Source organism: Misgurnus anguillicaudatus, chromosome 20, assembly GCF_027580225.2.
Source record: "Misgurnus anguillicaudatus chromosome 20, ASM2758022v2, whole genome shotgun sequence".
Taxonomy (NCBI): domain Eukaryota; kingdom Metazoa; phylum Chordata; class Actinopteri; order Cypriniformes; family Cobitidae; genus Misgurnus; species Misgurnus anguillicaudatus.
Genome location: NC_073356.2, coordinates 39,663,807 through 39,689,746, shown reverse-complemented (window position 1 = coordinate 39,689,746; position 25,940 = coordinate 39,663,807). Strand labels below are relative to the sequence as shown.

Below are 25,940 nucleotides of genomic sequence, written 5' to 3'. Positions count from 1 at the left end.
AATTTGAAATAATTTGTATGTTTATATATTTATAGAAGATAATTTTTCCTGCAAGGAATTTTGTGAAACTTTTGTTAAAATCACAAAAATGCAGGTGGGCAACTTTTCTCAAAAAGGCTGGCGGTGAATGAGTTAAATAGGGAAAGTTGATCTTTTGCACGCATTTCAAAGGCTTGAAAATGTTAACATTCAAGTGATTTTAAACAATATAACTGCAAAAAAGGGTTACAGTGAGCAGCTTTCTGTACACACAGACACGCATTCTGCTGAATATGTCCGGTCAAGCTTCAGTCAGACGTGATGTGATCAACCCTAACTGCCCTTCAAAGATCAGAACTCCTAATGTGTAAACTATAGCGAGAGTTGCGCTACTGTGTCTCATACTGTAGTCGATTAAGATACATTTGGCGAATAGAACACTGAAAAACAACATAGAGTTGATGATTTTTCCCACAATCGAGCAGCCCTAATGCAAACAGAGAAAGTGAAAAATTTTTTACCTCAATAAGGTCATTCCTATTGTATTTGTGTACATTTTAATCATTAACGGCACACTCTTTATGACTAAAATAACAGTAAAGGGTAAAAAAGTAATTGCCAAAACTGAAAACAGAATTTGGGAAAAAATCTAAATGGATTTTATAGGGCTCTACTTATTTTTAATCAGAAATTTGATTGATTGTGTAGGGCTATGTACTCTTTTATTGTTCATGGGCAACACATATACCTTCTCAATTAAATCTTTGTACAATGAAAGGTATGAAATGAAAAGTATGAAAACAATTTAAACCAGTAAAATTTCACAAAAATAAGATGATACTTTGAAACATTTCGTACAGCTTTAAACACATTAACTAAACATTAGGTTGTTTCAACCCAACCAAAAAGTTATTTCTACCTAACAGATGGGTTAAAAAAAATCTACCCAAAGAGTTAAAAACCCAGCGTTGGGCTGGTCCATATTTAACCCAACGTTGGGTTAATTTTAACCCAACGTTTTTTAGCGTGTCATCGCTTACCTATAACCCATTTTTGTACAATATATTTCATAGAATAACAACCTGAAAAACTGTAAAAAGAATATGCAGAGTTTAACATTAGCCTCTTTCACACAGTAATTCTGTTTAATTACCATGAATTTACCAGAATGAATTTACCAGTAAATACAAAAATGTGCTGTTCACACATGCAGTGACGTTCCGTCTTTTTACCAGTAAGACATCATTCACACATCAGTATCAAAATACCGGTAAACTCGGAGAGAAAGCGGAAGTTACCTGTGGCGCGTGGCCGGCGAGCTCTGTGTCGTATTTGTAAACAACTGCGGGTTATGACTTAATATCCACGGTACGCATTTTGTTGTTTTCACATCTGTGGCAAACGGTCGTGAAGTTGCTCATGACCAAACAAATTGCGTGAGGTGGCGTCAACCTGCGTTTGCACATTAGGCTTCACAGATGGTGTGCTAAGGACGTCGGTAATATGGCATATAGACGGTAAGCTGTTTTAAACAACTTTGGTGAAGAAATTTGGATGTTAACTTCAGTTGTGCTCGACTTTTAAGCAGCATCTGTGTGGAATAGTGATGAGGAGTCACTCGAAACTCGGATCATTTAACCCGATCCCTAAAATGACTCGAGAACCATGAGTCCTTAGTGACCATTAACCCGAGTCAGTTGAGTCCTCTCAGATTTTGCTTTAAAAATGAGAAATTGGATCAAACACAAAACTCTTCAAATGTTTACAACAGAATTACAACACATAACTCTACATAAGCTGCCATATGTTCTATAACTTGCAACAACGAGTTAATTTACATCACAAATGTCGACTGGGGGTACCGAGTGAGCCAAAAGCACACTCGTAATTTTCTGCAGCTCTGAGTCCGAGTACAAAGGGATGCGTGCGCGCGACAATGAGTTGGTCGGCGGCTCGGGGACTCACACAGAGAGTGACTCAACTCAAAGAGCTTGAATCCAACGAGCCTTGTTCGTGTTATTAACCCACTGACTCATGTAGGCTAATCTGTTGCAATATTTGACTGGCACAATGTTTTGGGTAGAAGCTGCAAATGTTTAAACATTTTAAATACGAGGACTGTTGCAGCAGTGCTGCTGTAAAGATCCGCCACCGACGGACGTACACGGCTCCTCTTGTTGACTGAGTCACTCAGAGTGACGTGAGTGGTTCACTCACAGGACCCGTGCAGGAGCGGGCGAGCGGCTCTGTCTGGGACTTACTCACAAGATCATGTTCTTGCGCGGATGAGTGACTGTGTGGCTGCATTAACGGAAGCCTATCGTGGATCTTGAAAGTCAATCTGAAACAGGACATGTTCCTCTCATGTCCCAATTCAACAAAGCCTCACATCTTTTAACGTGGTGTTGATATATTTGTCATTATGAAATGAAACTAAACACACACACCGAACTTTTACAATTATGTTATTGATAATGTTACCACGGACATGGATGTTTTTTTACAAGTTTCTCAGGTCACATGAGCCCTTTTTTGTAAGCAGAGGAGTCGTAGACTTGTGGCTGCATGCGTGATCTGAGTTGCTTGGTTGCATTAGTATTAGCGATTTTGACCAAGTGATTCAAGTGACTCAAGTGACTCGCACAACCCGGATCATATTAGTGAGTGACTCAGATTAACCCGAATCCTTAAAAAGATCCGGGTTGACCATCACTAGTGTGGAAACGTCAGTAAACAGTTCGGGGGTAAACGCATCACCTGTATAAAAAAAACTTTGTGATTGGCCCGATTTGACGTCGTCCGTTCTAAATGCCGGTAATCCTATATTTTTCGTTCACACATAGCGCTTACCGGTAAATTACTGGTAATCTTACAACCTGTCTGGTAAATTGGGAGCACTGATTTACCGGAAAGGTTCTGTTCACACATGACATGTTAACTGCAATTTACCAGTAAATGACCAGTAAAGACTATGTGTGAAAGGGACTTGTCTAAAGAAATAGGAAGGTTTTGCACAACTCACCAGAAACATTGTTTTCCGTGGATAGAAATGCACTTCTCCAAATGCAACTTGTTGAAACGTTGAATAATTTATTGTTACTACAGAACACATGCACGGGCATATTGCATCATAGGTAGGGAGAGAGCTCGGACACAGACTCGCACCAGAACGGGTATGTGTGGTTATGCTAACCTTTTGTTAAGTCACTCATGATGCACTCGACCAGCCGCCTTCTGTCAGTAACATCCGTGACTGTTGACATTTACGCGAAAAACAAAGTACATGGAGGACCGCAGAGTTAAAATACTTTTCACTGTTATGTGAGAGAGGCGCGCAGCATGCAACATGAGAGAGAGGGGAGGCAACGCACGTTGTTGAGGCGCTGCAGATAGAAACACTGCACTTGCTGGTGGCAAGCTTCTCATTTCTCCGATGAGTCAGCGACAACCGGAAGTGAACTTCACCTAGTTATATTACACAGAAATCTTGTCAAAGAACAGAATATATAACGTTATTAACCGGTTACCATTATCTTCAATAAACGTTGAAAGTTTCTGGTTTCGTTTCTGTTCCTTGCAAAACATCAAAAGTTTCCGTTTTTCGTTTTCGTTCCGTGAACCGGTTCAAAGCTCGATTGGCAAAGGCGGATTATCGGCAGTGGGGCTGGAGTGTTTATTATTCAAGCTCTCAGCGGAAGAATGTACGAGTGTGAGGCGTTTGAAAAAATAGGTCCAAACTTTACAACGAATGCTAAAACACCTGTTGGAAAGCATCTTTGCAGTGATTTTTGTGTGAGCATATCAGTGAACAGCCCTGACCACTCGGTTTCACGTCTTTGTAAACGAAAGTTTAATACATTTTAGGAAGGATTGTTCCAGTGCACCTATACACCCATTAAGAGGTGTGAGATGATACAAGAAACACCCGAAAATTCTCGGGACAGCATCATATGTCCAAATTTCAGTCAAAACCGTTCTATTTCATCATAAACAATCTGAAAACAGGGCTTTAAGTGTAAAATATTGAACTTGTCCTTTAATAAAATGCCTCTTTATCACATTTGCCTTTTAATTTTAATATTGTCAGTCTTACCTCAAGATTGTATTGAAAATTAAATGTCAAATCATCAATTGCATTTTATTTTTCAATTTGGCATGAATGATGCTTCATCACACTGAAAATAAAAATGAAAAAAATTATATTAGCATTTAATTTTCAAAGAAAAAAAAAGCCAAAAATACCTTTCAGAGGGTACTACTTACAGGCAGGCAGCTTTTTAAGCATTTACAAATACGCACATATTTCAAGACCAAAGGGCTGTTCTTAAAACAAGATTACGAAATAAGCCAGGCTTATTTGTGAAGTCAGACTTATTGTCAGTCGATTTGGTTCCATTAAACAAACTTGAAAAAGTTGGAAATCAGGAACTATGGCAACATATACTTGGAAACTAGCCTGGTCCAGGGCAGGCTAACTGCCAGGCTAAGCCTCAGATTTTGCTTAACTAGACTTTCAATAAAACTGAACTGTAAATGCCATGATATTACCGCTGACTCTCATTTTATTTGACTTTATAAATCACTATCAGTGTAAAAATAAACGTATAAACTAAATTTAACATAATTTGTTACAATAATAATGAATACAATATAGACAGTGTTTAATTATATGGTATGTGATTGGTCTAAACATTTCAGAGGCCTATGAACTATACACATTATTATAAATTAGTTTTCGTACATTGCATTTTATTTTCTCCTTAGGGCTATTGGAAAGGTGCTATATAAATAAACTGACCTTGATCTATGATAAAACAAATTACAATCTTAAAAACCCCTTTTTAAATCTGCCTCAGATTAAAAAACAACTGTTAAATGTAAATTCATTCCTCAGCTAAATATTTATTATATTAGGTTACACAGTATATTTTAAACATATACAGGGCTGTACTGGCTTGTTTTTATTATTTATAATGTATACATGGTATTCTAATAACTTACAGATTGTCTTTTTAACATTTGTGTTATATTAGTACAGTATATAAATAATAAAAGAAATTCAAAGCAAAATGGAAGAAACCCATGAGACAGGTATTGAACTCGGGTCGCTGAATGCGCTGTTGAGTTATTTAAAAGCACTGACTACTAGGCTATCATTTCCGACGAGGTCCCAACAGTTTCATATTTGATCGTAAATCGTAGATGTGAATTTAACTGCTGCATGAAAGCATTTAATCCATTTAAAGGACTTTCCAGGCTTTTATTAATATGGTTTTGTTTATCGCAGCAGTAGTATTATCACTTTTATATTTTATATTTATTTTTTAATGTAGATTTGAATGTAGATTTGAATGTAATTCTGAATGTTCAGTCAGCTCTAATCTTCTTAATGACATAACTCCTCTTGAACCACCTTTTCTGATAGAAGAAAAAGAGGTCAGATCTTTTTTGAGGAAACAAAACTGTAGGAAGCAGCAGGCCCCTACCAGGTCTCTGCTGCCACTATTAAATGGTGTGCCAATGAGCTGTCGCATGTTTTTATTGATATTTTTAATTGGTCTCTTAGATTATGTAAAGTCCCAGCATGTTTTAAATCAGCTATTATCATTCCTGTACCTAAAAAGTCGAATGCGAGTTGTCTGAATGATTACAGACCGGTGGCCCTAACCTCTGTTATTATGGAGGTTTTTGAGCGACTAGTGGCTAATCATCTTTCAGCTATGCCACTTGATTCTTACCAGTTTGCATATAGGGAGAACAGATCTATTGAAGATGCTGTTTCTCTCTGCACCCATAACACTCTTCAACATTTGGAGGGGACAGCCACATATGCACGGGTTTTATTTATTGATTTTAGTTCTGCTTTTAACAATATTATACCAAAGAGATTGTGTGACAAACTCCTGGGGTTGGGGGTTAAGGAGTCCATATGTAAGTGGATACTTGACTTCTCAACTGACAGATCTCAAGTGGGTCAGGGTTAATAACATCTTGTCAAAATCAATGTCGATCAGCATTGGCGCCCCCCAAGGGTGGGTTTTGTCTCCCCTTTTATACTCTCTTTATAACAATGACTGTTTGTCTCATCATGATTCAGTAAAGATATTTAAATTTGCAGACGATACCACTGTGGTAGGCCTCATCACTAATGATGATGAATCAGCTTACAGAATGTCCTTGCTGGCTGAGTGGTGCTTAACTAACAATTTGTCTCTCAACATCTCCAAAACAAAAGAGATGGTTGTTGATTTTAGGAGCAAAAATATTAGGTCGCTCCAGCCTCTGGCCATCAATGACAAAATTATAGAGTGGGTGGATAGTTTTAAGTTCCTTGGGACCATTATATCCTCAAATCTCAAATGGAGCCTCAATGTCAGCCAGATTGTTAAAAAAGCACCTCAGCAACTTTACTTTTTGAGACAGCTTAGGAAATTTAAAGTGTCCAAGGCTGGTATGCTACACTTCTATAGGGCTGTAATAGAGAGCACTCTCACCTTCTCCATTACTGTATGGTGGGGTAGTTGTTCGGCTGACGATAAGTCTGCACTGAATAGGGTAGTTAGTGTTGCATCAAGAATAATTGGGCTGGAGCTCCCTAAGATCTGTGACATTTATAACACCCGTTTGATTAAAACTGGTATGAAAATACTTAAAGATTCATCACATCCTGCTAACTCCCTTTTTATTCCTTTACCATCAGGTAGGTGGTTAAAAAGTATAAGAACTAGAACCACTCGTTTTGCCAACAGTACTTACCCACAGGCTGTGAGGGCCCTCAACTCACAACAGCACTAACTTTATTTATTCAGACATAGTAATAAAACAAATTTAAGAACAAAGCTATTTATTGGTAAGAATTTAAGTATTCGTTTTCTTTTTAAATTGTATGTTTTTTACTGTATACGTTATGTTGTATTGTCTTGTGTGAGCCAATTCACCAAAATGAACTCCAGGCGATGTAGGTCGCTCTGGCAAAAATAAAGAAACTTGAACTTGAAACTTGAACTTGAATCCTGGATGACACTTGCATTACATGTGAACGTCCCCTACGCTAATAGGATTCTGTATCTCTCTCCCTGTCTCGTCCTCGACTCTGAGGACAATGAGACAAACAGACCCAGTTCCTGCTGTGTGAAGGTCATCACACAACTGATCTTCTGACTGTCCTTCACAGTGATGCCCAGCCGATACGCGACCAACAACCAACGGCTGAACCAGTATAATCCGCTTACCTGCTTCCTATCCCTACCGTGTTTATATATTTAAATATATATGTATCTCTCTCAGGGTTTTTTCTCCTCCTAAAAAGTAATACCTAGATCTAACTTATAAAAAGTGAGGCAAGTGACTGCATGGGAAGTTTTAGGTTGAGTCAACTTTCAACCTTTTTTAAGTATATTGAACACACTAACATTACTTAATATGAATGCAATAAAATTGAGTTGAGTTAACTAATTGTGCTAGTATTACTCAGTTAGATAAACCTTCTTTTCTTGATACAGGTAGCGAAGCGTATTTATGGTTAGTTGTTGTTTTTTATGCCGTCAGATGAGAGCTAGAAACGTTTATTCAAACAACACACCCACTCAGTTTAGATTTGGGCAGCTGTAAAGCGCGACATACTTCAGTATGCAGTCTATGCACAAGCACCAGTCTTCTGAACAAAGGTAACTACAAAACTCAAAGAAGAAACAGAAACTCTTCCAAATATCGAAGACAAATGAACATTAAACACTAACAAGTCTTTCTTTTTATTTAAAAACAAAACAAAAAAAGTTTCAATTCAAATTTCACTCTCCAAATGCAGTCCCATGCAAAGCATGCTGGGAACTGCAAGTCCACTGCCTAGTTAGTTGTGTTTACTTAGATAGTTCATGTAGTTTTAACACAAAATTGATAAGTTAATTTCTTTCTTACAAATTTAAATCGATTATGGATGATGGGGTTAGGTTGAATTTGCTCAATAATGTGCTCATTTAGAATTAATCAATTTATTCCAATTTTTATTTTATTTTAACTCATATTTTGATTAAAAAAACAAGAATTAAATTTTTTTAATACAGTTTACTCAATTTATTTTTTTAAAATCTACTAAGGCACAGAAACACTTTTTACAGTGTAGGAGTTTTCCCCCTGGACTAGCCAGGAGGGTTTTTCTCCTAGGTGTTTTTTTCAACCCCTGGAGAGTCCGCCACCAATGGCTTAACTTAACACCCTGGGGTCGACGGCGGCGTGGGCGCCGCAAATTCTTTATTTTTCAATCACTCCGCAAAGAGAGTTAGATAACTCTGCTGATTTTGGACATACAGATATGATTTATACATCATTTAAAACGTTAAAGTGTCTAGTTTTTTTCTTTCCACTCCCAATAAAAACAGAATGTTGTGCTTTTCGCAAAATTAAGAAAATAAACATGATGCGTGTTTTGTCCCTCAGTGAAGTCCTTTCAGAAACACGTCAGAAAAATTAACTGTAACTTAATGAATACTTGTCATATAAACAAAAGATACATGTCTACATAATGCTTGGAATGTCTGCTTTTGGAAGATGTAAGTGAAATCGAAAACAAATATTGTAATTCGTTGTTAACTCTGTTAGAAGAGGGAGATGTACCGTCTTTCTCGTGTTACTGCATTATCTATAATGAGCCACGCCCCGCTCCATTGAAGAGAAGAGCAAAGATCATCCATATTCATTAGTCAACCCCAGTCAATGGAGACTCCGTCTCTGTAGCCATTCAGTGATGTGTTGAGTTTTAATCCGAGTGTTGGAAACATGACATCTACTTGTTTACTGACTCAGACTGTCAAGGTCAAGGTATTCTTTATTATCCCAGAGGGGCAATTTTTTATGCAGCCAGCAGATAGAGTAAAAAAACAATACATAGACATAACAAACACCATAAAAGCACACCAAACAATAATAGTAAGTCAATCAAACATTCAAGTAGAAGTGTTTAAAAAACTGGTCACAACAGGTATAAAAGAGCTCTTGTATCTATTTGTCTCACATCTTTTGGACACAAATCTACGGCCAGATGGAAGCAGTGCAAACTCTGAATACAAGGGATAACTAGAATCATCTAGGATCGTCTGGGCTTTTTTAATTGCTCTATTCCTGTGCAGGCAAGGAATGTTAGCTAGAGTAGCCCCAGCAATCTTACTGCATTCATTAACTGGGCCATTCTACCGAATTCGTGCAAATTGCTGTCCCGGAACCAAAAAAATAATGTAAAAAGCATTAATGTAGGAAAATGTTTGATAATGAAATAATACAAGCAAATACCAATCAAAACCCAAAGTAATATTTGAGGTAGCGGCAGGCTTTATATAAAAAATATCATCATTTATATGGTGCTTTCAATTGAGAGGTGGTTGTCCCAAACCCCAAGGTCTGAATTTCACCATAGGAAAAAAAATATGAAATAATTTTTGTAATTTTTTTATCATTGTTTTAAGAAGTATCATTTTGAATACTTTTGTTAATTAAAACCAAAAATATATTTATTGAATATTTTCAGTAAAAAATCATGTAAAAAAACACTGTCCCGCATTTTCACGTCACTACCGAAACATTGCATAGTTTGGTCAATAATATAATAATGCTTTAAGCCACTCCCTTCCATTTTGAACCAGAAACTTTGTCTGTGTCTCTCTCCCTTGTGGTGACATGGTGATTAGATCAGTCCCATGGTTTTGAAGTAAATGTGATCAAAAGTTTGGAAATCAGTGTGTGACATTTATGAATGTCACTACCGATCACACGTTTTCAATGATTAATTAAGTTTTTTTTATTTTTTCTACTGGTCATTTAGGTTTTACTCATGTTTCAATGTTGAGAACTGTGCTAGTTAACTACGTACTGATTAGCATCTTAGCAGTAGGATCAAAGTTAGCTTAAATCGTCACTACCGAAACAGTCACAACCGAAACAGTCACAACCGAAACATTTGTTGACATTTCGGTTGTGACGTGATTGTTTCGGTAGTGACAAAATGACATTTATTTCTTTATTTTAATAAATAAATAGAAACTTTCAAGTGCACATATATTATTTTTCAGTACAAATAATTTGTTAGTCATATTTCTGTAATGTTGTACGTGATTTGACTAGGACTACAAACTAAGATAAAATGAACTAGGCCAGATTAATTTAATTAATTCATACAGTAGTAGCTTGACTCATTATTGATATAAATGAAGGCTATATGATTCTACCTCTGGTCTCTAGGAAAACTTTCTGCGCTAATTTAGCGGGACTTTGACTGATTGCTTTATATAAATGACATAACAGATAGCACTTATCAGTATCATTGTAAATTGACATGTTATTGTTAAGTGTAGACAGGGCAGGCTCACACTAATAATGTAAATGTAAATATCTTTGGTTCATTTGTAGAGATAGCTACAGAGAGAGAGGAATCACCAACATGCATAGACGGAAAGTAAAGCGGACAGACTGAGAGAGCAGATTTACTTGAGCCGATACTTATTTTGCTCACTTAGTTTACTTGTAACATTTGGCATGATCGTGTCATTTTTATAAGTCTCAATTTAAAAAAAGTAACATTTATTGAACTTAAAAAACTATATTTCTGTGTGAAAATAATGCCGAAAAAACTCTGTGAACACAGCAGCCACAAATCGGCCAATGCCAATACACATAAAACTCGCAAAAACCGGCCGATATATCGGTCTATCACTAGTTTTTTTATATGAAAATGTATTCAACCTACCTCAAATCAAATAAATAATTAAGTTTACTTCAAACTCAAAAAAGTCAAACTCAGCAACAAGAGAATCAGTTAAGGAGGTTTAGAGAAGTTAGAATGTGTAATGGAAAATCAGGCACACATGTGTACACCAACATTACAGATGGAGATGGGTGCACACACACCAAATTCTGTAGTTTATACTGTGGGCTTGAAGTTTTATATGGACATACATTGTCATCTTTTTCTCAAGAGATGTGAAAATCAACACAGCATCTTGCATCCCTTCAAGGTCTGAACTATCCGCCATCTCTTCAGCGTAATTTCAGTGCAAAGTGCTTTTATGTGGTGTTGCGTTAGATATTCTTTGTGCTGTATGTTTTGACTGCATAATGCCAACCATTTTTGACTAACTAATTACTTTTTTTTTTACACAAAATATGGACAATCCAATATGGTCGTCACTACCGAACATTTGATGTCACGACCGAAACAAATAATGTTCTGGAAAAATAAAATAGGTTTTGTTATCAGAAAAGATGACATAATTTTATTTAGTTAGATAAAAATTTAAACTAATGAATCCTTGAATTTGAAAACTGTATCAGTGCATGTATGGCAATTACAGAGAAATATTGCTTTCAAAATGCATTTAATTTGATGAACCACTCTTATAGTTTTGTTAAAATAATATTTCTAACCAATATACCCATGACACTGTCTTTAAAAAAATGTAAAAAATATATTTAGAAGGTTAATGTAAAGAAAATCAGAATAGGCTATTAAAAACCTAATTTTTATATCAAATTTTGTTGTGTTTCGGTAGTGACAAATTCTGGGAGAGAGAAAACATTTCGAAACTGTATAAAAACATGCTAGGAAACTAAAGTGTCCAATCAGTAGATTAATGTTCCTTAGATGTTCTACTATGTTTATGACTACAAAGCTTGCATGAAAAAAACACACTTTTTTCAAGAAGTTTTGAAGTGTCAATTTGCACCAATTCGGTAGAATGGCCCAACTATGCGTTGTTCTTCAGAGATAAAGACCCATACCAGCAAATAAAAGAAAAAGTAACAACAGATTCAATAAAACAACTATAAAACATCTTCATAAAAGTGCTGTCCACATTAAAATGTCTAAGTTTACGAAAAAAATACATACGTTGGTGGGCTTTCTTACACACATTATCAACCTGAAGCTCAAATGTAAGTTTGTTGTCAATTACATTCCCGAGATATTTGTAATTCTGAACAGTCTCCACAGCCTGACCATTTATAAAAACAGGGGAAATAACATCATGTCCCTTCCTAAAATCAATAATCATCTCTTTGGTCTTACCAACATTGATATCTAAAAAAGATGAATTGCACCAGCTAATAAAATCTGACACCACAGGGCCATGGTCCTGATCATCTGAATAGACACAATGACGGAGTCGTCAGCAAACTTTACCACATGTCGTCTTGGATGTTTACTTTGGCACATATTTGTATATAAAACAAATGAAAGAGGTGAAAGGACACAGCCCTGTGGTGAGTCAGTGGAAGAGATAAGAGCATCAGATAAAACATCATTGACCTTTACACGTTGGGATCTGACAGTTAAAAAGTCCATCAACCAACATAAAATTCCTGGGTCAATGTTATGTGTTTCTTTTAACCTTTCCGCTAAGATGTGTGGCTGGATACAATTAAAAGCAGAAGAGAAGTCAATAAAAACAAGACGTACAAACGTCTTAGCTCCCTCTAAATGGGCATATACCATATTTAATAAAGTGCAAAGTGCATCATCAACCCCTCTGCCTGACGTATACGCAAACTGGAGTGGGTCCAGATCTGCTTTTACAGTATTTAACAGAGCGTTTTTCATAATCCTTTCAAAAGACTTCATAACTAGCGAAGTAAGTGCAACAGGGAGCATTTACCTTTGGTACTGGTACAATTATGGATTCTTTCCATAGGCACGGGACCTTGTGGAGATTAAGTGAACAATTAAAAATTGTAACTGAAGTTATCTCCAGATGCGAGTGTGTGTGCTTCATCAAACAGACGGTTAGGGTTAGGGTTAGGGTGGTCGACGTCCAAACGCACACACAAACACACGATACCTCATATTTGACGCGATTTGGGTTATCATTATAAAATATGCGATTGTAAACATCACGTCTACTTGTTTACTCGCGCCTAAAGTTATCTCCAAACAGACGCGAGTGTGTGCTTCGTCAGTGTGACGGGATCGATGTCCAAACGCACACAAAAACACACGATGCCTCATATTTGACGCACTTTGTGGTAAAATTATAAAAGATGCTCTCTTGCCTGTAAATACAAGTTATCTCCAGGCGCTTATGTTTTCTTTGTGCTTCCGTCAGACGCGGTCGACGGCCAAACGCGCACACAAACACACAATGTCTCATATTTGACGCACTTTTGTATTAAAACGCATCTAAACACATCTAAAACCCTGTTTGTTCGCGTTGTATTATGGTACGAAAATTTGTACCTTTTGCCTATTCTTTCTATTCAGGGTAGGCAAGGACAGTCAAAACTAATAATTACTTCCCTAGTATACCAATCATACATTACCTTAAATAAGATAGAAACTGAAAATTGGATTATACTCACATAATTATTAGAAGACTTCCCCGTGGTTGATTATTTGAGCTAAGTTCACGCAAGCACACTTCTTCTTGTCTTTTAAAAAATGTATTAATACAATTTAGCTAGTTGCGATTACAAGTTTTGCCGAATTAAAAAGAAAAAGAAATAAAAAATTCCAAGTTAACTAAAAGTAATAAGACATTAATACAAAGTCTAAAAAGTACTAAGTCTAGAGCACACAAGCTTTCAGGCTGTCAGACAACGGAGATGCTGGATGCTGCGCGGTCTCCAGATCTGCCTTAGTTCTGCACCACCATCAATTTATAGGCACGGCCTCAGGTCCGAATTCCAGGAATCATATTCAGGGCCTCATGGCACGCCTTTGATCCTTACGTCTACTGGGAAAGTCCCCTAATATCTTAAATATACGACGACATCTCTTTGTCGTTCTTCTCCGAACTCCTCTGCGCTTTCTCCCACGAAGACAGGTCTTTAAATCATGCTTTAAACTGTAATGTATCCCTTATGCTTTGTTCTATCTAATGCATGCATCAATCTCTCTGCTCTTAATAAACTAGTAAATACATAACCATATATGTGTCACTTTGTTAAACATGCAATTTAAGAGCAGTCATGCATATACTCCCAACTCAATGATTATAATACTTTACATCAAAGCAACCCTAGGCGTATTAAATAACTTAAAGAGTTTAACATAGTAAAATGAGTATAAAATAACAAACCACAGGTTTATATTGCTCAAAAGAAATACATATAAAATTAGGTGTATTATTTGGTTTATAAAGGTTGGATAATTTGCATCTTACACAACAGCGTATATCTCTGCACAGTAAGTTTATTTAATGCATGATCACGCATGGGAAGGCATTTCTTTTGTGTTGCTTTCACAAACAAACACGTAACAAGGCGTCGTCTTACTGCCTAAAGGCTCATTATGCAGCTCATTATGCAAGTGTTTTGTTCTTCACCTGTCAATCACAGATTATTCAAGAGCTTCCAGCCTCCTTGCATATTGCCTTCCTATCCAAAAAGTGACTTTGAAATTGTAAATCAATATATTGTCTTATGTTAATGAGTAAGCAGAATGATTTTCACATCTTTTTTAAAGAAAAAACTCTAGACTACTAGGTCCTGTTTTGAAAAGTCTTGGGAAAACATATTTAGTATGTTTTTTTTTTTGGACATATATCAGTCACTTAAAAATGTAGCTTTTTCAAAAACCATGCATAAAAAATTTTCTCTCAAAAATACAAACATGTACATACATGTAGATCATATAATATGGTAGCCCAGTTTGTGCTGAACACAGAGTTATAAGGCTTTTGCCATTATTATGTTTTTAAGCAACTGAAACACGCACAAATGTCAGTGCATCTCCAAACTTCTCCAGGGCCCTAAAAACCCCTTAGACCCCAGAGGTTAAAGGAAAAGTCTACCCTTTTGCCATATTAAACTATGTTATTACCTCAACTTAGACGAATGATTACATTTCTATCTTTTTTCAATGCGTGCACTGTACAGCGCGTTGTGAATTTGTTAGCATTTAGCCTAGCAAGTTTTATTTTGTGGCACCATACTTAATGGTATAACTCCTCATGTAACAGTCTTTAAATAGGGAAAACACAGAAGTGTTTGGTGGCTTCCCTGTTTGGTAACATAGGAATGAATGGGTCTAGGCTAAATGCTAACACATTCACGACGCGCTGTACAGTGCACGCATTGAAAAAAGATAGAAATGTAATCATTCGTCTAAGTTGAGGTAATAACATAGTTTAATATGGCAAAAGGGTAGACTATTCCTTTAATACTTTACTGCATAAATTGCATTATTACTACGCTCGCTTTTCTTTGCTTTTCCTACATCTATTAATGTAAAGCTGCTTTGAAACAATTCACAATTGTGTAGTCATTTATTCCCATACATGGGAAGACCATCTTAAAAGCCTAGAGCAGTTTTTTAGCAAGTTGGCTGAAGCCTCTTTAACTCTTAACCTTTAGAAATGTGAATTTGCTAAGGCTGTTGTTATATACCTAGGTAAAAAGGTGGTCAGAGTCACATGAGACCTGTTGAAGCTAAAGTGACCGCCTTTCTAGATTTCCCGACTCCCTGCAATAAGAGAGAGTTACGGAGATTTCTAGGTATGGTTGGCAATTATAGAGGATTTTGCAGAAATTTTGCTACCATAGCAAAATTACCATAGGTGTAAAACATCCAGTATGTTACTTTTCCAAGAAATGTACTCTTCCACAACAGAAGTACAGTACCATAGAAAAAGAAGCACTAGCTCTGCTGCTGGCACTACAGCATTTTGAAGTTTATATAGGAGGTAGCAATGTCCCTGTAACGTCCTCGACCCCGAGGACAATGAGACAAACAGACCCAGTTCCGGTAGATGTGAAAGACTGCACACCTCTGATCTACTGGCCGTCCTTCATCGTGATGCCCAGCTGATGCCTGACCAACGATCACCAGCAGAACCCGTTTAATCTTCGCTTAATATCTGCTTAATCTCCTCATTTGTTTATATGTTAGGGTTAGGTTATATATTTAATATATATATTATATCTCCCAAAGGTTTTTCCCTCCTAGGACTTTTTTATTTCCTCGGCTAAAGCCAGGTTTTTTTTTCTCCTAGCGTTTTTTTTTTTACCCCGGGGAGGCAGCCTTCTCGGGCTTAAAGGAACAGTATGTAGGATTGTGGCCAAAACTGGTATTGCAATCACACTGCTTGTGGCCAATACAAAACATGACAACATAAACATCAGTTGAGGGCTGCAACTCCACTTTTTAAATAAGAATATCCTGGCCAGACCGCTGTTGTGAGTGAAATAAGTATTTGAAATGAAAATGATTTCTTAATGCCTAGTGACATATCAGGGCCATTTTATGAATAGTTTAGATACATTTCTTACATACTGTTCCTTTAACTTAGCTTCCTCTTCTAGACGTTACATTAGTAATACGCTCGCTTATTTATTTATTTATTTATTTGACATTTATTAGAGGATCAACCCCATGAGATGCAACATCTCGTTTTCATGGGGGTCCTCAGGATCATGAACAAACAACAAGTACAAGCGAAGTATACTTGACAGTAAATACAATTATAATAGATTCAAAGTAAAAAAAAAAAAAAAATAGAATACAAAACACACACACACACACATACACACACACACACGCGCTCTCAATATCCCCACCCCCATCCCCATCACATGGAATATGTCTCCAAACAGCCAAAGAAAAATTTTACATAACACAATAATCCCAGATATTTCTAAGAAGTTCCCATCGCTATAAATGTGCATACATACACAGATACATAACATGACACATATCAATGCTAAATCTAAGAAACTAGAAACATTGACAGGAATTCTGGAAGTATGTTAACAAAGCAGTGCGGAACCGAGAAAGAGACGTAAGCGAGCGAATGAATTCAGGAAGTGTGTTCCAATCATGAGGAGCTCTAACACAGAATGCATATTTACCAATTTCTCTCTTAATTCTAGGGACAATAAAAAAGAGCTGTTCATTATGACGAAGGTCATATTGTGAACTGTAAGGCACTAAATATTGCGATAAATAATATGGATATTGAAAGTAGATACATTTTCACATTATAATGTTGAGTCATAGCCTCAGCAAATTTAACTGCTTGTGCTATCGTGTATTTTGTTGTGCTATCTGTCGTTTTTCTGTGCTTTTCACTGCTTCTATTAATGTAAAGCTGCTTTGAAACAATTATCTATTGTGAAAAGCACTATATAAATAAAATTGAATTGAATTGAATTAATTTTATACACAGACCATAATCCTCTAGTTTTCTTGAAAAGAATGCGTAAAACTCAAATCAGCGGCTGATGAGGTGGTTGTTAATCATAAAGGAGTACAATCTGATTGTTCACTACTGTAAAGGCTCCAATAACACTGTGGCTGATGCCCTCTCTAGAGTGTATTATGTTGAAGAATAAAGGGTATGTAATGTTCTTTTTATTCATTTTTCTTTCAATACATCAATGATGTTGGTGGGGGTGTTATGTTCCCATGAATCTTTTAGTGTAATCGTGTTTATTGATTTTATCGATGTTTTGTGCATTGTGTTGTACCTTTTTGTTATTTGCCTGTCCTTATTTCCTATGACTCCCTTTAGGAGGGAGAAAAGAAAGAGAGGGCAAGAGAGAATGCATGCTCCTACGGCCTGATTGCTCACACCACCTGCAGCTAATTACAACACTACAAGCTGCCTTTAAAAGACTGTGCTTGTGACCAGAGGCGAGTTTGAGTTTGTTGGAGAGAGACCTGTGTTGCTACTAGTTGTTATACACTGTTGATTTTTAATATACTTGTTGATGAGTTTTAAGCAACTAACATTGTTTAGAGTTGCTGAGAGTCTAGTTGAAGCTTATTGAAACTTTATTTTGGGTGCCTGCTTTTTACTTTTCTATTATATTTTCTCCTGTTTTTAACTAGTTAGGGAGGCAGTGTATTTTGTTTCCTTTTTGAAAAGGACAATGCACATCAATCAAAATGTTTTTGTTTACACTCAATGTAAATGCGGCAGAGTTAGCTAAAGAGCTATTTTTATCTGAAGTCCCTTGGCAGGTCAACACTGTATCATAGTAAAAAAATAAAATGCATGAAAAGCACAAGACAAATTAAAAAACTAGATTGATGACGATGATGATGACTTATAAGAATAATAATAATTACAATACAAAGATGGGCTGTACCTAAGATAAATTAACTATTGATGATTGCAGTTTTGGGTGTTTTTAATCCATTTTTTTTAGTTTAAATTTAAATAATGAATAGCTGGTACTCTAAGTTCAGTAGGGAGACAATTCCAATAATTTGAGGCCCGCACTGAGAAGACTGTTTGACCAAACTTACTTCGCTTGTCCTGTATAAGACGGTCTCCCCTGGTAGCTGCCCTATTTGCCCTACCGTTGTTTTTCTTTCGGTTTTTATAAATTCACCAAGTGGTGGAGGTGCAAGTCCATGTAAAATTTTTAAAATGGGGCAGGCATCTAGATAATATAAGAAAAATTGAATGAGTTATATTTAGTAATAATTACTGTGATGGCTGATAGGTTTTTGATCTAATATTTTTAAGTTTGCTAATGAAGGGTTTCTTATGGTTTGAGAGTTGTCTCATTTGCTTGGGACCAGCTTGTGAAAACTGTATGATATGAGAAAAAAATCAATGCATGCATAAAGATTTTGGCTGCCTTTGTTGTTAAATATTAGCCTGGCTCCGCCCTCCTATGTGCTTCCGCTTAATTTTCATTTCACTTCAGTACTACGTCTGGGACTGCTGTGTAGAGTTTCGTTTTCTCCTGCAAAAATCTGCAGGTCCAATCAGCGAACAGAGAGGGGTGGCTAAAAACGATGACGTTGAGATTGTGTGTCAGTTTGAGTTGTAGTTCAGTAATGGCAGCGGAGAAAGGCGTGAGAAAAGCTATTCGGTCCGTTGTTGCAAAACTGCCGAATATACAGAAGTTAAAGCTGGAGCAAGAACAATGTTTGCAAAGTTTTGTTGGTCTGATCATTCGGACTTGTTGTTTCCGGACGGTTTCGGCTCATGATATACGTCACAACCACACGCTAGTTATGGCAGATCCTGAGTGACTCTGGGGCAGATCCAATAGTTTTAAACTTCAATAGAGGACCCTCCTTAACGGAAGTAACGCTTTGCAATGGAGAGTGGCCAGACTCTCTGTACAAATGAAATGAATGTACGAGAGTCTGGTTGGACCAGGCTAGTTAAATATGGCCTAATGTGTCTGAAGTTTGCCATATTATATCTGATTGTTTTAGCCACTTTTTTTAACATGCTTTTAAAAGTAGTCTAAAATAATATCAAGGTATTTAAAATGTGACACTTCCGTGATTTTTTTTTTCTTCCATAAAACATCAGCCTTTTGAAGACCGTTTAGCAGATTTAATATTCCTAGGTAGAGGGCTTTATGTTTATTATTATTATTTTGGGCTAAACCCATCCTGATGCCTTTTTGTTTGCTTCCACTGTTTTCATTACCTCTTTTTGACATGAAATGAGTGGAGTCTGAACTCGTAATAAAACGCTCCTTTTGTTTTCCAAATGGTTGTTCGTCTTAATTATTTTACTTTAGCTTTTTAATTTTCTAAACTCAACTGTTACATAAAATATCCCCTGGATAAGGCAAATACCATCTAAGAACGTAACACACGTGACCATGATTTTCACACACACCTGATTCTTGATTTTTCCAAACCCAAATGTGACTATGATTTTAACACACACGTGACCTTTGATTTTTCTGCATACAATTGTGACCATGATTTGTCCGCACACAAATTTTATTCATATTTTTCTCTCAATTGTGACCGTGATTTTTCCGCACACAAATGTGACCGTGATTTTTCCGCACACAAATGTGACCGTGATTTTTCCGCACACAAATGTGACCGTGATTTTTCCGCACACAAATGTGACCGTGATTTTTCCGCACACACACGTGACCATGATTTTCTCTCAATTGTGACCACGATTTTCCACACATAAATGTGACCACGATTCCCCCCCCCCACACACAAATGTGACCACGATTTCCCCCCCCACACAAATGTGGCCACGATTTTCTCTCAATTGTGACCACGCTTTTCACACACGTGACCACGGATTTCCGCACACGAATGTGACCATTTGGCACTGCCAGAGCCGGCCCAAGGCATAAGCGACTTAGCAATTGCTTATGGCCCCCAAGCCACCAGGGTGCCCCCGACAGCACACAAAATGACAGTTTAATATTTAATTATTAGTTTTTATATGTATTATGTCAGCTGTGAACAACTATGGTAATTATCCAAAAACAATATTAAACACAAAAAACACAAATATTATGTTAACTGGCTGGCTATAGGATGCTGGATGCAGGTGGGCAGGAATTCGAGTCAAGTGGTTTGGCAGAAGAAATAGCGCTGCTTAGTTGAGATGCACCCAGTCCCAGAACTGTTATTTACAACATTTAGCCTAATAAATGTCACAAAAAAGATATATCCCTTCGGTGCAGAAAAAAGAAATCTAAATCAGGGGTTTTCAAACTTTTTGGGTGTGTGGACCACTATTTGTAATCAAGAATTTTCGCGGACCACCTCATAATACTTATTATAAAATATGTCTACACAAAGTCCTGAATTAATCTGCACATCTAAATTTTCTTACTAGCACTAAAACTATAACTGGTCATCACATCAGTACAACAGGTTTCTTAAAACAAAGTTTACCTCACAAAACGGCTGCCACATATTCATACACCAATCCATTTTGTACGGCACTCAACTTGAATGTCACCGGCCGAGCGCCACTGGCTTATTTCAGTAATTACACAATAACTTGACAATTTAGATTTAAAATTTATATCGATATTTTTATGTCAATATTATTTATGTACATATTCTCAGTGTTGGGAAAGTTCACTTTCTACATGAACTAGTAGTTCACAAATCACAAATTTTAAAAATATAGCTGCAAGCAGCGATGGCGGGCCCTCGCACGTATTTTTACCGCTACACGGTGCCTCCGAGAAAACGATGCACGGTGGGCAAGTGCATCAAGTGGGTAAATATCGGTGGAGTATTTATGTTGTTACTGACCCAATTGGGGACTGTAGGTAAAAGAAACCTCACATTTTGGACAAATGGGGGCGCTAGTGAGCGACTTAAGAGGCACACCTATGTCTGACCTGTTTGTCAACACTTAACAGTTGACAACTCTGATGTGTGTGCCAAATTTGAAGTTAATCTAAGCATGCCAAGAGGCTTAAATATTCCTGAAATAATAGTAAACTTTGATGCGTTGCCATGGCAACAGCGTTCGAGATGTCAAAAATCCCTTCGCATTTTATCATCTCCAATGTCTCAGCATCATGTTGACCACGTTTGGTGTCAATCGCATGAATATCCTAGAAGGAGTATTTAAAAGTCCACTGCATGCAACTGAAGGGCTTAAATATGCTTTTAAAATGAAAGTAAAGTTTGAAGCGTTGTCATGGGAACAACGTTCGAGATATCAAAAATCCATTCGCAATTTATCATCTACTATGTCTTGGCATCATGTTGACCACTTTTGGTGTCAATCGCATAAACATTCTAGGACGAGTATTTAAAAGAACATCACATGGAACTGTCAAAAAAATCAACCTTTGTGACTGCAACACTTCCTGGCGCCTGGTGGTGGCGCTATATCCGAGACTCACAATAGGCACATCGATGCGATCGGAATCCTTGGCCGAACATACACACTTGCGTTTTTATCCCAATAAGAAATTTTTGCTTTAGATATTAGACACTTCCTGTTTCTCTGAATTCGCCATGAATTTGTCGCCTCGCCATGGCAACACCATTCGAGATATCAAAAATCCCTTCGCAATTTAGCAAGTCCAATGTCTCAGCATCATGTTCACCACGTTTGGTGTCAATCGCATGAATCCCCTAAAAGAAGTATTTAAAAGTTCATGATTAACACACTTCCTGCTGCCTGGTGGTGGCGCTATACCTGAGACTCACAATAAGCACATCGATGCGATCGGAATCTTCAGACGAACAAATGCCTCGCTTGGCATCACAATAAGACATTTTTTGCCTTAGATATTAGACACTTCCTGTTTCTCTAATTTCGCCACAAATTTGTCGCCTCGCCATGGCAGGACCGTTCAAGATATCAAAAATCCCTTCGCAATTTAGCAAGTACAATGTCTCGACATCATGATCACCACGTTTGGTGTCATTCGCATGAATCCCCTAGAAGGAGTATTTAAAAGTTCACCGCATGCATTTTTGAAACAATCCATAATGGCTGACTTCCTGTTGGGCGGAGCTAATAGGTTTGAGTGCGATAGTTGTTTGGGTCGATGAGATCTATATGGGTACCAAATTTCGTACATGTGCGTACATGTTTGCCCGATCTGTGCACCAATGTTTTATTTTGCATTACAGGGGGCGCTACAGAGCTCCTTTGCCACGCCCGTGTTCCAGCCTTTGCCCGTTCGCAATGACGGACGACTTTGACGTCTGTGCCAAATTTCAAGAGTTTTCGAGTATGTTTAGGCACCCAAAATGCCCAAAAGTGTTAAAAATAAAAAAAATAAAAAAAAAAAATAATAATAAATATAGCTGCAAGCAGCAATGGAGGGCCCTCGCACGTTTTTTTACCGCTACACGGTGCGTCCGAGAAAACGATGCACGGTGGGCAAGGGCATCAAGTGGGTAAAATATCAGTGGGCTATTTAATGTTGTTTCTGAGCCATTTGGGGACTGTAGGTAAAAGAAACCCCACATTTTAGACAAACAGGTGCACTAGTGAGCCACTTAAGAGACACGCCTATGTCTGACCTTTTTGTCAACACTTAATAGCCGAAAACTCTGATGTGTGCAGAGATGTATAGTAACGAAGTAGAACTACTTCACTACTGTACTTAAGTACTAATAGGCAGTATCTGTACTCTACTGAAGTATTATTTTTTTCTCCTACTTCCACTTTTACTTCAGTACATATTTTCGATGAGTTTAATACTTTTACTCCAATACATTTTTTATGTGCTGCATAGTTACTCGTTACACTCAAATGTTACGAATCATTCCAAACCTACATTATCATTGCCGGAGCGGTGATACACATTAGAAACACACACAGATTGTGGTCTAAACCAATAGGAGATAGTGAAGAGCGGACCCCTCCCTCCCTCTCACTCACAAATATGAGCCGCAGTTGTGGACAAATGTGAAGTGAAGAGAGAACCAAAGTGCACGAGAGAGACAGATAGAGAGAGAGAATTCGCGAGAAAGGGCGAGTGTGCGCCAAAGAAGGAAACCTAAATACATTGAAACATATTGTACCTTTACCTATTACCATTACATCGACTAATATTTTATTAATTCTGAATTCTCTATTGCCATATTAGTTAAATTAATCTGAACATTCCTGTCCTTGTACTCCTGCTACAGCCAAAGCAATTGTGAGTGTCCTTTAGCTTAAACATTTGAAATAATATAAACAATATTATATTCAAACTTTTGACTGTTTTCTTTAATAACTACATTACACAATACTTGTACTTTTACTTTCAGTACTTGAGTAGTATATTTTAAAATAAACTACTTGCAATACTTAAGTACAAAACATGTTTAATACTTCAGTACTTCCACTTAAGTGGTGTGCTCACTTTTTTCATAGAGCACTTGTACTTTTACTCAAGTCTGGGTCCCTAGTACTTTAGTACTTATACATCTCTGGATGTGTGTGCCAAATTTAAAGTTCAACTAAGCACGCCAAGAGCCTTAAACATGCCTGAAATTAAAGTAAAGTTTGACGCGTTGCCATGAGAACAGCGTTCGAGATGTCTAAAATTCCTTCGCAATTTATCATCTACAATGTCTCGGCATCATGTTGACCACTTCTGGTGTCAATCGCATGAATCCCATACGAGGAGTATTTAAAGGTTCACAGCATGTAACTGTCAGCCTTAAATATGTGTAAAAATGAAAGTAAAGTTTGATGCATTGCCGTGGGAACAGCGTTTGAGATATCATAATCCCTTCGCAATTTATCATCTACAATGTCTCGGCATCATGTTGACCACTTCTCGTGTCAATCGCATGAAAATCCTAGAAGGAGTATTTAAAAGTTAACTGTATGAAAGGCTCAAATATGCCTTTAAAATGAAAGTAAAGTTTGACAGGTTGCCATGGGAACAGCGTTTGAGATATCAAAAATCCCTTCGCAATTTATCATCTACAATGTCTCGGCATCATGTTGACCACTTCTCGTGTAAATCGCATGAAAATCCTAGAAGGAGTATTTAAAAGTTAACTGTATGGAACTGAAAGGCTTAAATATGCCTTTAAAATGAAAGTAAAGTTTGACGCATTGCCATGGGAACAGCGTTTGAGATATCAAAAATCCCTTCGCAATTTATCATCTACAATGTCTCGGCATCATGGTGACCACTTTTGGTGTCAATCGCATGAAAATCCTAGAAGGAGTATTTAAAAGAACATTGCATGGAACTTTCAAAAAAATCCAGCTTTGTGACTGACACACTTCCTGGCGCCTGGTGGTGGCGCTATACCCGAGACTCACAATAGGCACATCGATGCGATCGGAATCTTCAGACAAACAAACACCCCGCGTGTCATTACAATAAGAAATTTTTTGCTTTAGATATTAGACACTTCCTGTTTCTCTGATTTCGCCACAACTTTGTCGGCTCGCCATGGCAGAACCGTTCGAGATATCAAAAATCCCTTCGCAATTTAGCAAGTCCAATGTCTCGACATCATGTTCACCACTTTTGGTGTCAATCGCATGCATCCTCTAGGAGGAGTATTCAAAAGTTCAACGCATGCATTTTTTAAACAATCCAAAATAGCCGACTTCCTGTTGGGCGGAGCTTAAATGTTAGAGGGCGAAAGTTGTTCGGGTCGATGAGATCTATATGCGTACCAACTCTCGTACATGTGCGTACATGTTTGCACGATCTGTGCATCAATGTTTTATTTTGCATTACAGGGGGCGCTACAGAGCCCCCGTGCCACGCCCGTGTTCCAGCCTTTGCCCGTTCGCAATGACGGACGACTCTGACGTCTGTGCCAAATTTCAAGAGTTTTCGAGTATGTTAAGGCACCCAAAATGCCCAAAAGTGTTAAAAAAAAAAAAAAAAAAAAAAAAAAAATATTAATAAATTCGAGCAAAACCAATAGGGCTTCGCACCTTTCGGTGCAGGCCATTCTGGCCTGCTCCTCGGTGCTCGGGCCCTAATAATAATAAATCCGAGCAAAAACAATAGGGCTTCGCACCTTTCGGTGCAGGCCATTCTGGCCTGCTCCTCGGTGCTCGGGCCCTAATAAACTAGCTCAGTTCATAGTTCATATTTCAAAATTTTGAACTAGTTCACAGTTCCAAAAATGAACTAATTTATAGTTCTTTTTCCCATATTTTTTTAAATGATTGCCATTATAGCCCATATAGAACCACAGACAGCTTTAACACTGAAGCTAAATGCGTCAGATTTCATCTTCATATCCAACTTTAAATCCTTATCCAACCAGGGTTTACATAAGCATTGACTGTCTTTTAATTTTTGTATTTGCTTGCACATACCTTGAAAGGCTAGCCGGGTAGGGGTCGCACATCGGGCGAGAAGCATTTCGTGTATGACAACTCGCAGGTATTGCACACCACACAATCTATGCTGATCTTTTAGTGAATGGTTTGATATTTTTAATTGATTGATTTGAATAACCAAATGATTGATTTAAGTGTAACCTGCCTGGCAAAATTGTTAATTTTATTGATTTCAAAACTTGTCAAATCTTTTATATTTTCAGGGTTTAGATAAATAAACTGGAGGCGGCATAGATTAGGAAAATTGCCTCTACTGAAAATATTACTATAGTAATTGCCTCCCCGTTTTAAGTTGGATGGAGAATTGCTTCAACCTAAAACATAGATGGATCCTCTTATTTTCAATATGTTTTGGAGAAACCGCTAACTTTAACTTAAGTTATAAGGAGATTGCCTCTATCCCCAGCTGTATGGAATTGCCTAAGCACCTTCAAAATTACACCTTATTCTCTGTGAATA

General features: G+C 37.3%; 1 protein-coding gene across 1 annotated transcript in view; it reads right to left on the bottom strand.

Annotated features, from left to right (window-relative positions):
- The window catches only part of LOC141351610 (poly(rC)-binding protein 2-like), a 125,013-nt gene that overhangs the window by 78,338 nt on the left and 20,735 nt on the right, over window positions 1-25,940 (bottom strand). The window lies entirely within an intron of this gene.